Genomic DNA, 14326 nt, shown 5'->3' on the forward strand with positions numbered 1-14326 from the left:
GAAACATTACAGAGAGGGCATTATATTTGCAGTGAAACCTTACAGCGTATTACACTCTTCCCCCACCAAATTTAGTTATGTCCTCATGACGTTCACATAATTCGCCAACCCTTCCTGCAAAACACAAAGTCCAACCCAGGTGTAAAAAGGCAGTGACATAGCTCCCCAAAACGATAGGAGTCACACTCTGTTCCCCCAGTGCTATGTAGGCCAGCCTATTTGGTGGGCTCCTGATTCTTTGAGACCTCCGTTCCTCCTCACCTAACTCTTCAGGTTCAGATACTACTGGGGGTACTTCTGGTCTACCAGTTGAGGCCTACCCCGGCTTATCACTCGCGCGCCACCTGCAACTTGGACCCCTCTGTCCCGTGGCCAAGCCCTGCTTCATCCCTTGTAGGGTCCTGCTGCAACCCAGGCTGTTCACAGATAGTACTCCCCCCTCCCCCCCCCCACCCACTTCACCTGGCTCAGCAGAAGAAGGGCTAGAAGCCTCTTCGTCAATCAATGAGGAGTTAGCAAAGGCAGCATATACCACACATCCAGGTCCTCACCCTCTGAATCAGTATCCCTCTCAAGGGTGGAGACTGGCTTAACCTCTCCTGCTGTTGACCCTATAGTCAACCCACATTTCCGCAGAGTGCTCTTACTAGGTGTAGGCTCCAGATCAGGCTCTGGGTTTGCCTGCACTTGTCCCAGGGGCAGCAGGTGGTTCTGATGGAGAATCTTGGCAGGCCCATTCCCATCCTCTGGTTTCACCCAGAAAACTGGTAGCTTTGGCATCATATTCTCCACCATATAGAGCATAGCCGCCCAGCGGTCAGCTAGCTTATGCTTTCCAGGTAGCCCCAATTCCTTATGAGGACTCAGTCTCCCGGCAGGAGTTGGGAGAACCTCACCCTTTGATCATACCTCCTCTTGTTTCCTTGATTCCGCTTGGCAGCCGTGACCCCAGCTAATTCATGAGCCCTTTTCAGCTCTCTTCTCATATCAGACACATACTTCAGATAAATCTTTGGTGGTAAGCTGCCTTTGTCAGTCCCAAAACAAAGGTCAATGGGCAACCTTGCCTCGCAGCCAAACATCAGATAGTATGACAAGTACCCAGCAGCTTAATTTCGGATACAGTTGTAACTGTGAACCAAATGTCCAATATGTTGATTCCACCTGCTCTTCTTGCTGATCTCCAGTGTCCCAAGCATGTCTAGCAAGGTCTGATTAAACTTCTTGGACTGGGGATCACCCTGCGGATGATAGGGCGTGGTCCTTGACTTCTCAACTCCAAGCATGCCCAGTAACTCATGGATGAGTCTGCTCTCGAAATCCTGCCCTTGATCACTATGTATCCACCTGTGAAGGCCATAATAAATGAAATACTTCTCCCATAACACTTTGGCCACTGTGGGTGTCTTCTGGTCCTTGACAGGAAAACCGTGTGCATATCTGGTGTAGTGGTCTATGATGACTAAGATATTTGCAGTGTTGCTGGCATCGGGTTCTATGCACAGGAAATCCATACACACCAGGTCCAGGGGCCCTACACTCGGCAAGTGGGACAAGGGAGCTGCCTGTGTAGTCAACATCTTCTGCCGGATGCATGGAATGCACGACTTTTGGTATTCTTCAACTTCCAACTTCATTCGGGACCGGTAAAACTGGTCTCTGAGCAACCCAAAGTTCTTCTCAACGCATTCCTCCAATACTACTTCTCCGGCAGAACCAGCTAGCAACATCGAGGTCGGTCCAGGGGTGACGTGATCCAGTATAAGATCTGGTTCTGCAACTCCAACCGAGGCCATTCTCTCAGTAATGTTTTGTCTTCTCTGCCTGAGCCACATCTCTCTTTTCAACCGTTGACCAAATGGCACCGATTCCCAGATCATCTTGCTGAGCGGTTGCCACTTCCACAGAACTGAATTCCGACAGCTGATTTGACTTCAGAGCAGTCAGGTTACAGTAAACTTGTGGAATGGCACCATCAGAAGCTCCCAATTGATCCACTGCTTAATCTTGCCCCTCCTTTCTCTCTGCCTTCATAGTGACGGCAAACTGGCACATGACCTTCACTCCCGGGCCAGGAACGCTCTCACATTCCTCGTCCCTGTTTAGTCCCTCGTGCCCATCGGGACAAAGCTTCAGCGTCAATGTTCTTACTTCCCGGCTGGTACTTCAGGCTGAAATCATCGGCAGACAACGCTACCAACCCCCAATGGCCTAGGGCATCCAGTTTCGCCGAGGTCAGGATATAAGTTAGGGGTTTGTTGTCCATCCTTACCTCAAACTTGGCCCCATAGAGGTAGTCACTCAGCTTATCTACCACCGCCCATTTCAACGCCAAATATTCCAACTTGTGCATGGGATAGTTTTTCTCTGAGGGCGACAGACTCCGGCTGATAAACACAATGGGTCTCAACCCAGTGCCCTGATCCTGATACAGGCCGCCCTGTCGGCTGGCATCCATATGCAGTACATATGACAATCGGGGGTCCGCAAAAGCCAGCACCAGCTCCTGGGTCAGCAGCTCCTTCAGCAACTGAAAGGCCTCTTGACAGTTTGCATCCCACCTCAGTCCAAAGGGCTCCGACAGGCTAAGATACTCCACCCTCCGATCTTTTTTTTTCTCCCTCCCACCGCACAGAAGCTGATTCAATGGGTGACTCACTTTCGCATAGCCCTTCACAAATTTCTGATTGTAACCACAGAACCTGAGGAATGAGCGCAGGGTGCTCACAGTCTGGGGTCTTGGCCAAGTGTTCACTGCCTCTATCTTAGACTGATCTGTAACTACTCCACATTGTGAGACTATGTGCCCAGTATAGCTGACAGATGTCTTGCAGAACTGGCACTTGTCCAGGGAAAGTTTTAACCCTTCAGCTTTCAGGTGGCCCAGCACCTTCAGTAGCCTCGCTTCATGTTCTTCCTGTGTTGATCCAAACACTGAGGTCATCCAAGTACACCAATTCCTCAAGCAAATTCATATCCTCCACCGTCTTCTCCTTGACCTGCTGGAAGGTTGCAGGGGCTCCCAATATGCCCTGGGGCATCCTTTTGAACTGGAAAAATCCCAGGGGACATATAAATGCTGTCTACTCTTTGTCAGCCTCATTCATGGGGATCCGGTAATATCCACTCCTCAAATCCAGCACACTGAACCACTTCGCACCACTCAGATAGGCCAGCGTGTCTTCAGTCCTCGGGACCGTATACTGGTGAAGAACAGTGCGCCTGTTCAGAGTCCTATAGTCCACACACATCTGTACCTTCCCATTCTTCTTTCGGGCCACTATTACTATTGGGGACGCATAGGGGCTTGGGGACTCGGTGATGATCCCAGCTTCCTTCAACTTATACAAATGTTGCCAAACGTCTTCCACCTCTGCAGGAGTCGGTCTCCATGACTTCTCTGTAAACGGTGTGTCCTCAGTCACCCAAATAGATAGTGTGATGAGTGCTCTTGGAACAACCCACATCAAACTCATCAGTGGAAAAGACACTTTCCAGCTTCAACATCTTCTCTACCAACCCCCTCTTCCAAACTGCAGGAACCAGGGAGTCCCTAAAGTTGAATGATTCAGTGGTCAACTTCCCCCTTTTTCCAGTAGTTTCTCCCCGGCTTGTTTCACAGGGACACTAGACATCACCATCACTGGGAACAGATGCGCCAGGGGCATCCCCCACTTGAAGGTGACCTGCCTCTTTGTAGTGTTCCTGACAATCACTGCTATCCTGCTTGCCTGTACAACCGAGGGCTTCTGCAGTTCGGGCCTCACCAGTACCCCAGCAGGAAATCCCGACTTCCCCCGTGGTCTTCCGGAGCATCCACTAAGAGGGCTTTGCCCTCAGGCACTCTGGGAAATTTGGGGGTCCCCATTATTCTCGCTACTTCCCTGGGCCGTACCACTATTGGCTTTGACTGGGTGAATCACACAGTCCCTCGTCTAAATTCAGTATCTGACCCGATGCAGCCACACACTTCATCAAAAGCAGCTCAAAACACCGGGTGCACGGACAATGTTCCCATAAAGCTCTCGCCAGCCTTTTCCTTGCAGGCCCCCATGAGCCTTCTCACAAGTGAGGTGTTGATCCCCACCAGAATTGAAACACTGCCCCTTTCAACAGGGTCCGGACAAACCAGCACTGATGTATCAAGGACCTCAGACACTCTCACATCAGCCTCCGAGAGCTCCAGCTTCACTGACAAATAACCGTCATATGAATAATCACTAGCACTGAGACCCCAGATCTCCAGTACCCTTAATGGTGTCAGTGGTAAATGCTTCAGATACTGGTTGTAAAACGGAACATTACAACAACATGACCTGCAACTCGGTGTCAAGTATGGCTTTAGCATAAATACCCTCTGTCTGTAGTGACACACTGGAGCATGGTTCCTCTAAGCCTTCAGGAATAGGGTCTTTTGCTTTCGGGGGTTCCTTGGTATATTGCTGGGAACATCTTCCCCCAGAGGCACCAAGCTGTTCCCTGACTGTCTCTCCTCTAAGTTTTTGTAACGACTCTCTCTGCTTAGGTACTTGAGGGTTCACTCTCCTCGCATGACACCGGCTGCTAACAGCCCTCCGCATTGTTTGTCCCCTTAGGGGATCCAACCCCCCCTCCCCCATCAGCTCCATCATATGGGGGGGTTCACACCTGCTGATAACAGCCAAGACATCTCAGTTCTCAACTCTGCCACAATATCCTCTACCGCTGCCCAGGGCAGGCTATCCATGGTCACTTCACTGCAGGGGACTACTACCAAGGACTGTACCCTGCTGACTGAGGCCTCTGGCACATTCTCCTCCTCTCCTACTTCTCTGATCAGTTCAACAAACGAGGGAGGGGGATGCGTCTTACAAGACAGTCGGAGACCCCAGATGATCAGGTCCTGGGACTGGGCGCCCCTTGCTATCTCTTCCATTCTTAGCTGCTCCACTGCAGCCACCTGAATGGCCCCTCTGTGCTGCAAGCAACTTAGCTGCCTGTCTAGCCAGAAGATTTAGGCAGAAACCTACTCCTCCTTTTCCTGATGTATGTTCTGAAATCCGTCATGAGTTCCATTGGATTCCCTGTCGTGCCAAAGGCATTGTCCAATGCTTTCATGTAATCGACATCTGTAGCTACGGGATACCACAACCCGATGGGTCTCACAGTGTTAGCAGACTACCCACTCAAACTCTCAACCAATCTCTGTCACTTTATCTCATCAGAGCACAGCCACTCATCTAACAACTGAGAGGTCTTCTCCGCCCAAGTCTCATACTCCCCTTCCCCCTGCGGGGTGGGCGTTATTCCAGAGAATATTCTTATCTTCCGGTGGGGACCCTCTGCCTCTGCACTGGGCCACTTATTCGCCAGAGAGGTAAAGACTGATGCCAACTCAGAACTCTCACTCTTCACCGGGGGGTAGGGACTAATTAGATATTCCAAATCCAACCAATCCTCTCTCACTCCTCAGAAACGATAGAACCTTGTCTTTGAAATCTCCACACCCAGCTACGGGAATCTCGACTTGTGACTTGGCCCACTCGGCTACACTCCCTTCCTCCCTGTCAGTATGGACAGGTCATGGCTCAGCATCACCTGGGGTACAGATAGAAGCGGGCAGTTCCACTACTGTTACGTCAGCGCTAGTCTGAACTAAAACAAGGTCTGAGCCCACCATTTTATCAAATTTCTGCTCTGCAACTGCAACTTTGTCAACAGCTTTAACGGTACTCAAAAATTGGATTAATTCATCTGGGGTATGAATATCCACCCCATTGAACACACGCACATTAGTCACCGGTAACCCCATGGAAGCACACCACTGTTCCACCCCGGCAGCATTCATACCAGCACAGACTTAAACACACAACCCACTGGTTCAATGCTCAGGGGAATCACACAGTATCCAACAAAATCAATCCCGGAACGATACCCCCACAATTGTAACCCTCAGGTTCGACCAGCATGTGTTTGTCCAGGGAAGACAGCCTCTGGCTCAGCCAAACTGAGAAATCTCGTTTGTGTGGACGCTGCGTGATATGTTGCCCAGTTACAAATCTGTACTGCAAAATATCAGACAGTACACCATATGCAATTAAACGATTGAACTTTATAAATTTTAATCTGACTATAGGATTAGTAAAGAAATAAAAAGAAAAATGGCCTATTTTAATGAAACAGTCTAATGTGCATGTTGGAGCTCATGGTTCCATCCATTCGTTTCCCCATTGACCTCTTACGAGCATCGCTGACCCACAAACCCTTGCTTCAAGTCGACTCCGTCCGGCAGTCTACCAACTCTCTCCACTTATGCCTTTTCTCTTCATCTCTCGCCGACAAAAGATTGCAAAATCCCTTCTCTCAGATCCACAAGAAAGAACAACATGCTTCTCATTGGATGTCATACATTCTAAAGTCCCCGTTATCTCTAGTCATAACCCAAGCACTGCTGCTACAGAGAAACCATTACATTAGCAGTGAAACATTACAGAGAGGCCATTACATTAGCAGTAAAACCTTACAGTGCGTTATACAACCATTAATAATTCCCTTATAAGATAAATGGTGATTATAGTGGTATCGCCATTATTTTACAGCATTAATATTTGGTGATTTGGATGTTGATTTGGATAGTTGATTTTTACTATGACCTTAATATGATCTACTGTAAGTCATTTCTGTTTGGCTATTTAGGTGAATCTGAAATTAAAAATCTAGCATAGTGTTGGTGACCATGAAGCTACCTGTCATAACAATCAAATTCATTATTTTTATCCTATTGCTTTTTTAATGAGATGCCATTATTTTCTGCCTGGTTTTCTATATGATATGGAGGACAGGAGATTTCTAAGTGCTATTTTTAACGTGGAATATTTGTGACACTTAAGTTTATGGGAAGGGGTAAATTCGATGCAAAGACCAGTAACCATAAGTTCCTGGCCGTCAAAGGAATTTATTCAAATGGTCTCTTCCTCAAAGCAGGTGGAATAATATCAGGAAATTGAATGATTACTCCTTGTGCAACACTAACTTAAGAACTCTCAACAACATGTTGCCTACTTTGTTTCTTTCCACTATGTTGGTGATGGGTTACTCTGCTTCCATGAGTTAAAGTTGAATCATGCCTTAATGACCAGATTATACCACAGCAGCAATATTTTAAATAGGCCCTTATTGGCCGTCCCGTGCCCATACCATTTCTGGCTAAAATGTAGATTTCAGATTTGGATTATTTATCACATGTGCATTGAAACATACTGTGAATTATGTAATTTGCATTAACAATCAACACACCCAAGGATGTGCTGGGGGCAGCCCACAAGTGCCATCACACATTCCGGTGCTAATATAGCATTCTACAATTCTTGGCAGAACAACACAGAAAACAATAAAACAGAAAGTACCAAACAACAAAGCAACGACAGTGGGGGTGGGAAAGCCTCATTCCTCCCCCACCCTCCAGAAATACACCAACTCACCCATGCACATACACAGTCCTCTAACCACAGGACAGGTTGTTTTCTTTGGCTTCTAGTGGACTCGTGGATTCACAGCCACTGAACCTGATTTCCCCAGTGGATGCACAGAGATTCGCAGACCCAGACTGCAACCATTCTGCCTCAACTTCTGGACTTCCAATTGACCTTGGGGCTTCAGTCTAGTCCTCCAGTCAGGCTTCAGCCTTTGATCGTCAGTATCAACCGAGGACTTACAGATGATGATGAACTAGGACCCAAACTCCAGGCCTTGAATGCTGGACTCACAGGTGATGGGACTCGAAAACTAAACCTCAAATTCTGGTCTTGCTAATGACAGGATCCTGATCGACCTTGCTGGTCTGCAGGCCTGACATCTGACTACTCTCTTGATGCTGTCCTTCGAATGTGGAGCAGAGGCTGAGGTTCTAGCCTGTCTACATCCCTGTCCCAAAACCCTAACCTGACCCCTAACTGCCCCCTCTGTCCCCAAAACCATGCCTCTGAACCACATACTTTACATATAAAAAAAACTAAATCTGAGCTGTGATCTCAACAGAGGCTGCAACTCATTGCTATCTTGGGAAAAAAAGATTCGTTTATGCTAATCTCTTTGTGTCATTTCAACTATGTTGGATAGGATAAGTTTATAACTTGGATTTCAGTTTTTGAATTTTTAACAGTCATGATCATATTTATATTTGGTTCAGCAGGCATTAGTTTTTCTGCTAAGAGAAGGAGTAAGAATTAAATGTCCTGCCTGCTTCAAACAGTTACCCTTCTGGCTTTCTCCATTCCCTTCTGTATGCATTTCGATTTAATGTTGCTTCTGCTCTGCATGGATATTTATGTAAGAATTTGTATGCACTTCATTATGTAATTTAAACAGACTTTTTAAGCAGAGATCCCTTCAGCGGAATTAACTCATGAAAGCAAATGATATGCTTAACTGATTGAAGGCTGCAACCATGGAGGGAGTCGAAAGCCAAATTACTCAGTTGTTTTTCGAGCCTTGAGTGATCAGAAGTGGAAAGAATAAACAGTTTCAAGTTTCTGGGTGTCAACATCTTTGAGGTTCTATCCTGGGCCCAACATATTGATGCAATTACAAAGAAGGCACAACAGCGGCTGTATTTAATTAGGGGTTTGAGGAGACACTATATGTCACCAAACACACTTGCAAATTTCTACAGATGTACCATGGAGAGCACTCTAACTGGGTGCATCACTGTCTGGGATGGAGGAGCCACCGCACAAGATTAGAAAAAGCTGCAGTAAGTTGTAAACTCAGCCAGCCCCATCATGGGCACTAGTCTCCTCAGCATCCAGGACACTTTTTGAGGTGATGCCTCAGAAGGGTGGCATCCATCATTAAGGACTCCCATCACCAAAGTCGTGCCCTCTTCACATTTCTGCCATGAAGGAGAAGGTACAGGAACCTGAAGCCACACACAGTTTCATGAACAGCTTCTTTCCCTCCACCATCAGATTTCCAAATGGACAATGAACCCATGAAAACTAACTCAGTATGTTTTCTCTTTTTTTTTTGCACTACTTATTTAATTTTATATATACAGTACTGTGGAAAAGTCTTGGATATATAGGTGTATGTGTGTGTGTATGTTTGTTTGTTTGTTTGTTTATTTATTTATTTCATGATGTGAGTGATGATAAACCTGATTCTGATATGGGTCTGTGTTGTGGACTGAGAGTGGGAAAGGGGCAGGGAGAGTGGAATAATGATTGGAAAAGAGGAATGAAGAGGGGAGTGAGTGGGAAGCACTAGAAAGACATTCTGTAATTATCAATTTAACCAGTTGTTTGGAATCAAATAATCTTGTGTGGTGTCTTAGGGCTGGTTGTGCCTGTACCCATGCCACACCAATATTACACACACAAACACACACACACACAACACACACACACACACACACACACACACACACACACACACACACACACACACACACACACACACACACACACACACACACACACAGACATTAACACCCAGTGTACAGGAGAGACAAAAGCAGAAGAACTGTGGCATGTTCTCCAAGATACTTGGAGCAATCTACCAGCTGATTTTCTTATTTAAAAAAAAACGTGATAGTGTTTTTCAGAGACTTGATGCAGGCAAAGGGTGGTCATATCAAATATTGATTTAGGCTTTTTTTTACTGTTTACTGCTTTTTGTAGTATTTTTAATAAAAATAATTATTTTTGGAAGTACCTTTGCTTTACAGAATTTTTGTGCTTTAGAGGCAAGATATATTGTATGTGTATAAAAATTGTACATGTCAATCACGTGTGTGTGTGTTTAGTAACTTAATAGTTTTTATTGTTACGTATTGCAATGTACTGCGGCTGCAAAACAACAATACATTAAACTTTACTCTGATTCATCTCTGATGCTTTCATTTATCACTTTAATTTAGATCAGCTCTTAGAGTATTTTATAAGATTAAACAGGCATATAAAAACAAGTGCAACAAATAACTATTAGTATCATTTGTCTGGTATGGCAATGATGTGAGCAGAAGTGTGTGAGCAAAAATCAAATTACAGATTTTTTTTCCTTCAGGATAGGGATTGACTGTAACAATGTTTGGTTGATGGGCTGAAAAGCATACATGGTTCTATTTCAGTTTATTCTAGTAATCTTTGATGAAGGAAATACTTGTCACTGCTGGGTTAATAAAACTGATGTGATAATTGCAACTTACAGAGAAATAAATTCTGCTCCTGCCAAGTGTGGCTCATCATTTATGATTTGATGTTCATGTTTGATTATACGATTCTACTACATTTGTCTGATGTTTATGTTTGTTTTAGGATTTGTCACCATGCTGTATTATGATCATAATGGATAGAAAATTTAATATATTGTAAAGTTAATCAGATTGTGTAAAAGCTTCTTTTATAATGAGAGCTTTGTATAATGGTTTGAAACTTAAACACTTGTTTGAAGTAGTATTTTCTTGATCTTTATATAACTGAATGAGAGGAAAATGTTATTCTCCTAAAGTAGTTTGAATCCATAAGATTTATTAATTTATGGCACAAATTAGGTGAATTTTTTAAATATTTTGTGTTTAGAACCTCTTCTCATAGCTAAAGCTTGTCTTTTCCATCTCAATTGAACAAGTAATGGACGTCGAACAAAGTAGCGTTTAAAAATTGCTTGGGAATACTTGCCCTTGTGTCCATTTTCAAGGTTTAAAACCAATGAACACTAAAGTTAGTCATCACTATTGAAAATAGCTAAACAAATGTTGCTTTGTCGTGAATTTGAAAAAGAAAATACACCCACAGGAGAAATACATCTTTTATGACTTAAGCTTGTTCGAAAAAAGCATTTGGAAAGTTGTATGAAGTTGACCTCTGTTTCATAACTCTCTACATGTAAACTCAGAAATATTTGATGTGTCTTGCCTTTGGAAAAAGTTTTTTTTTGTGTGTTATGGTAGCGGCCATAGGAAATCAACTCATCTGTATGCATAATTGGGGAAATAGGGCTATTTGAAGGGGTTGCTTTCAGCATTATAGAAATTGCAGCTTTTGAAGTGTATTAACTCAGGTTGGTGGAAAAATAATCATCACATGTGAATTCTATTTAATTTTTTTTTAATGCATAAATAATGAAATACTGAGTTACTTGCATTCATTACTATTACTATGCTGCTTATGTATTTATACTTTCATTAAGTAAAATGTCCATGCTATTTAAAAGTATTGTACGTTTTCCAGAGGTTTAAGACCAGATAATTTCATGTATTTATTTATTCAGGTATCTTAGTAAAATTTACCAGTTAATTTGCTTTTTATGCTTTAATATTGAAAATTATTTTGCAATGACTGTTGGTAGTCAGAATTTCCTTACTTGGTCCCCAACGGACCGTATGTGTCATGAGTTAGAATTGCTGGCAACCTTGAGAGGGGGTGTGTAAAAGGCTCGATCACAGCTACATGCTTAGAGTGCTGGTGTGTTGCAATTTATTCATCAACTTTTACAGTTATCAGAATTCTTTAGGAACTATCACAGAGCCAGGACCGAAGGAAGAAATGTCAAATTGGAAAACACCAAAGGAAAATATGAAATGTCTTGAAGAAAATGGTACTAATTTATTTTATATCCTCTGTATTTTCATTTCATGTGGAGGTATTCAGATGTATACTATGTGTGAGAGTGTTCATTTAGTTTTAATCAATCTTGACACAACTTTTAATCAGTAGAATTGTCTACTGTTGTTAGTGACAAAAAGAACAATTGTTACGTATGTACTGTGTCAAAAAAGTTGCTGCAAGCATCAATCCATGCCATTAAATGCATTTTTCTGTAGTTACTGCATTTTAAATAATGTCTAATTCTTGTGATAAATGTCTTAGTTATACGTTGGGTAAATTAAACCTTGCAAACATACTAACAGAGATTATTGAATTGTAGCTTCAGAAGCTCAATTAACACCTGAGTAATTGGAACTGGCAGATATAAGGAGCTTCAGGAATTGTAGCTTGTTTCTGTTGTTTATTGTGTGAAGTCTGAAAATGCAGATTTTTGTTATTTCTTTCTGGCTTTTATTACTTGGATAGGTATTTTCCAGTTAAGAGCTGTAACAGACTAAAAGTGCCAATGGCATTTTTGATAAATTTATGATACTTTGATTTTTTTTGTGCTAACATAGGTTGTTAAAAGCATTTATTGCTTTTAAAATTTAACTTTAATGTGGAGATTTAGCTTCAGAATTGGGCTTAATATTGATTAAACAATTACAAGATTTTATCCTATGCCATGGCATTTTTATGCTTCTACTCATTACGGTCGAATAAGTGGCTGATACTGCCATTTATTTTTCCATATAACAAAAACAAACCTGTTTGGAGTTGTTCAGACTGAGTGAAGAGGGGTTAAACCTGTCAAAAAATCCAAGTAAATTCATATGTCTTTATGAGCAATGCTGTTGTCAGGTTGACAGAGGATGCACTGAGAGCTTTATTTGGTGTGGTGAAGAGCAGAATACTAATAGAGCACAGTGTTTAGAGAAACTATTTGATTTTGTTGCCCAGCCGCCATTTTTTAAAAAAAGCTTACTGTTTCAGTCAGAATTCAGTTGTTTTGGAAAAAAAAGAGAAATGGAAACTGATCAATGGTTTTAAGCTACCTATACTTAAATATTTAGGGGTGTGCTTTCAAGCTACCTATAACTAAATACTCTCAGGGAAGTTTTATTTGTCTGTAAATAAATACCTAAATGAGAGAAAATACATGGCCATCTGTATGTGATAGTGAGTGGGAGAAAGAATGTTTTATGCTATTATACCTCGGTATCTTGTTTCACATTATGCAGCAGGTCCTTCATGTTGGTTAAGAATTTTATACCAGCAAATTTTTATGCTGCAATTAAGAAAATAACTCTTTGAAAGATCCTCTCACTCATGCATTCTGTTATGCTGGATGTTGGCTTTGTGGGTGAAGCCCTCATTGCTCAGTCAGAAGATTGTGGGTTCATCACATTCCAAAGAGTTGACTAAAACATTTAGGTGGGATTGAGAGATTGCTGCATTGCCAGAGGTTTGTTTTATTGAATGAAGCATTAAATCTGAAAGTACTTTTAAGTGAAGTAAATAAAAAAAAATAGCAATGAGATCTGGCATCTTATTCTTGCCTTGCATCTGAGCTTTAGTCCTTTGGTGTATGTTTGGACTAAGGCTGCTGTGTGATCTGGAACTGAGTGGTTCTTGTCAATCTCAAACAGGGCATTGGTGATCAGATTATTCACTGTTACCACATTATCAATTTCACCATTTATCATTTTGTCTAGGATTGAGAATAACCTGATTGAATGGTAATTATTTGGGCTAGATAATGTGACGATATTACACATAGATTAAGATGTTAGCTGTCCTGTGCTGGCACCAGTGGGATCAGCAGTTGGTCTGCCACCTGTCTTCAGGAGAAAGAGAGATAAGGAAAACAATGGAGCAGCATTTGGAGATGTTAATGAAGGGACAGGAGAGTTTAACGGAAGGAGAGCTATCAAGATCGGCTCCCCCTTTGAACCCTGAACTGTTTGAAGTGATGGACAGGCGATACTCCAGCAGGGGGATAAAAAGGGACAGGTTCGCTAAGGCAGACACACACGACACCCCGAGGTAACGAGACCCTGGAAGCAGTGCGTCTTCCACAAGTCGGTGGGAAGTTTTGGACAGCTGGTCGCGGGATCAAGCCATAGACGCACAGGGTGGAAAGGCACGATCGGCGGGAACCTGGTGTGTGTCCACCCTTGCCTGGGTGCCAGGTTCACCGCAGAGAAACGATCGTATCTGGAAACGGAGGGGTCACGGTCGGTGACCTCAGATGACATCACAAAGGGCTCGCCCGAAAGCTGACTGCGAAGAATATCGAAGGTCTGTGTGGAAGCCGTTTGAATATTCATTTGTTTTGCTCTCTCTCTCCTTCCCCCCACTGTCCATCTCCCACGGCAGCGATTACTGCGAACTGAACTGAACTTTGCGTCACTTTGAAACTGGTCATTTACCCTTAGACAACGATAGAGCTTGATTGATCCTGTTATCTTAATACTGTGTACATGTGTGTTTATCATTGCTGAACTGTTGCATTTATTATCCTTTTGATTAGAGTACTGTGTTGCTTCTTTCTTTAATAAAACTTTCTTAGTTCTAGTAATCCAGACTCCAACTGAGTGATCCATTTCTGCTGGTTTGGCAACCCAGTTACGGGGTACATAACAATAAACACTGAATTTTGTGGGTACATGGTTGTAAATCGTTCTGACTTTTCTTTGTAATTCATGGGCTGAGCCCTTTCATCTTAGAAGATAGGGATGATGTTAAAACTGTCACTTGCC

The 14326-nt window shown here is 43.1% G+C and overlaps 1 protein-coding gene across 1 annotated transcript in view; it reads left to right on the forward strand.

Annotated features, from left to right (window-relative positions):
• The first annotated feature begins 11491 nt into the window (after window positions 1–11491).
• Window positions 11492–14326, forward strand: part of LOC140199808 (uncharacterized) — a 28359-nt gene continuing 25524 nt past the window's right edge. The window contains exon 1 of the mRNA XM_072262298.1: window positions 11492–11574. The gene's annotated coding sequence lies outside the window, so the exon portion shown is untranslated. The remainder of the gene's footprint in view (window positions 11575–14326) is intronic.

This window comes from Mobula birostris, chromosome 6 (assembly GCF_030028105.1).
Source record: "Mobula birostris isolate sMobBir1 chromosome 6, sMobBir1.hap1, whole genome shotgun sequence".
Taxonomy (NCBI): domain Eukaryota; kingdom Metazoa; phylum Chordata; class Chondrichthyes; order Myliobatiformes; family Myliobatidae; genus Mobula; species Mobula birostris.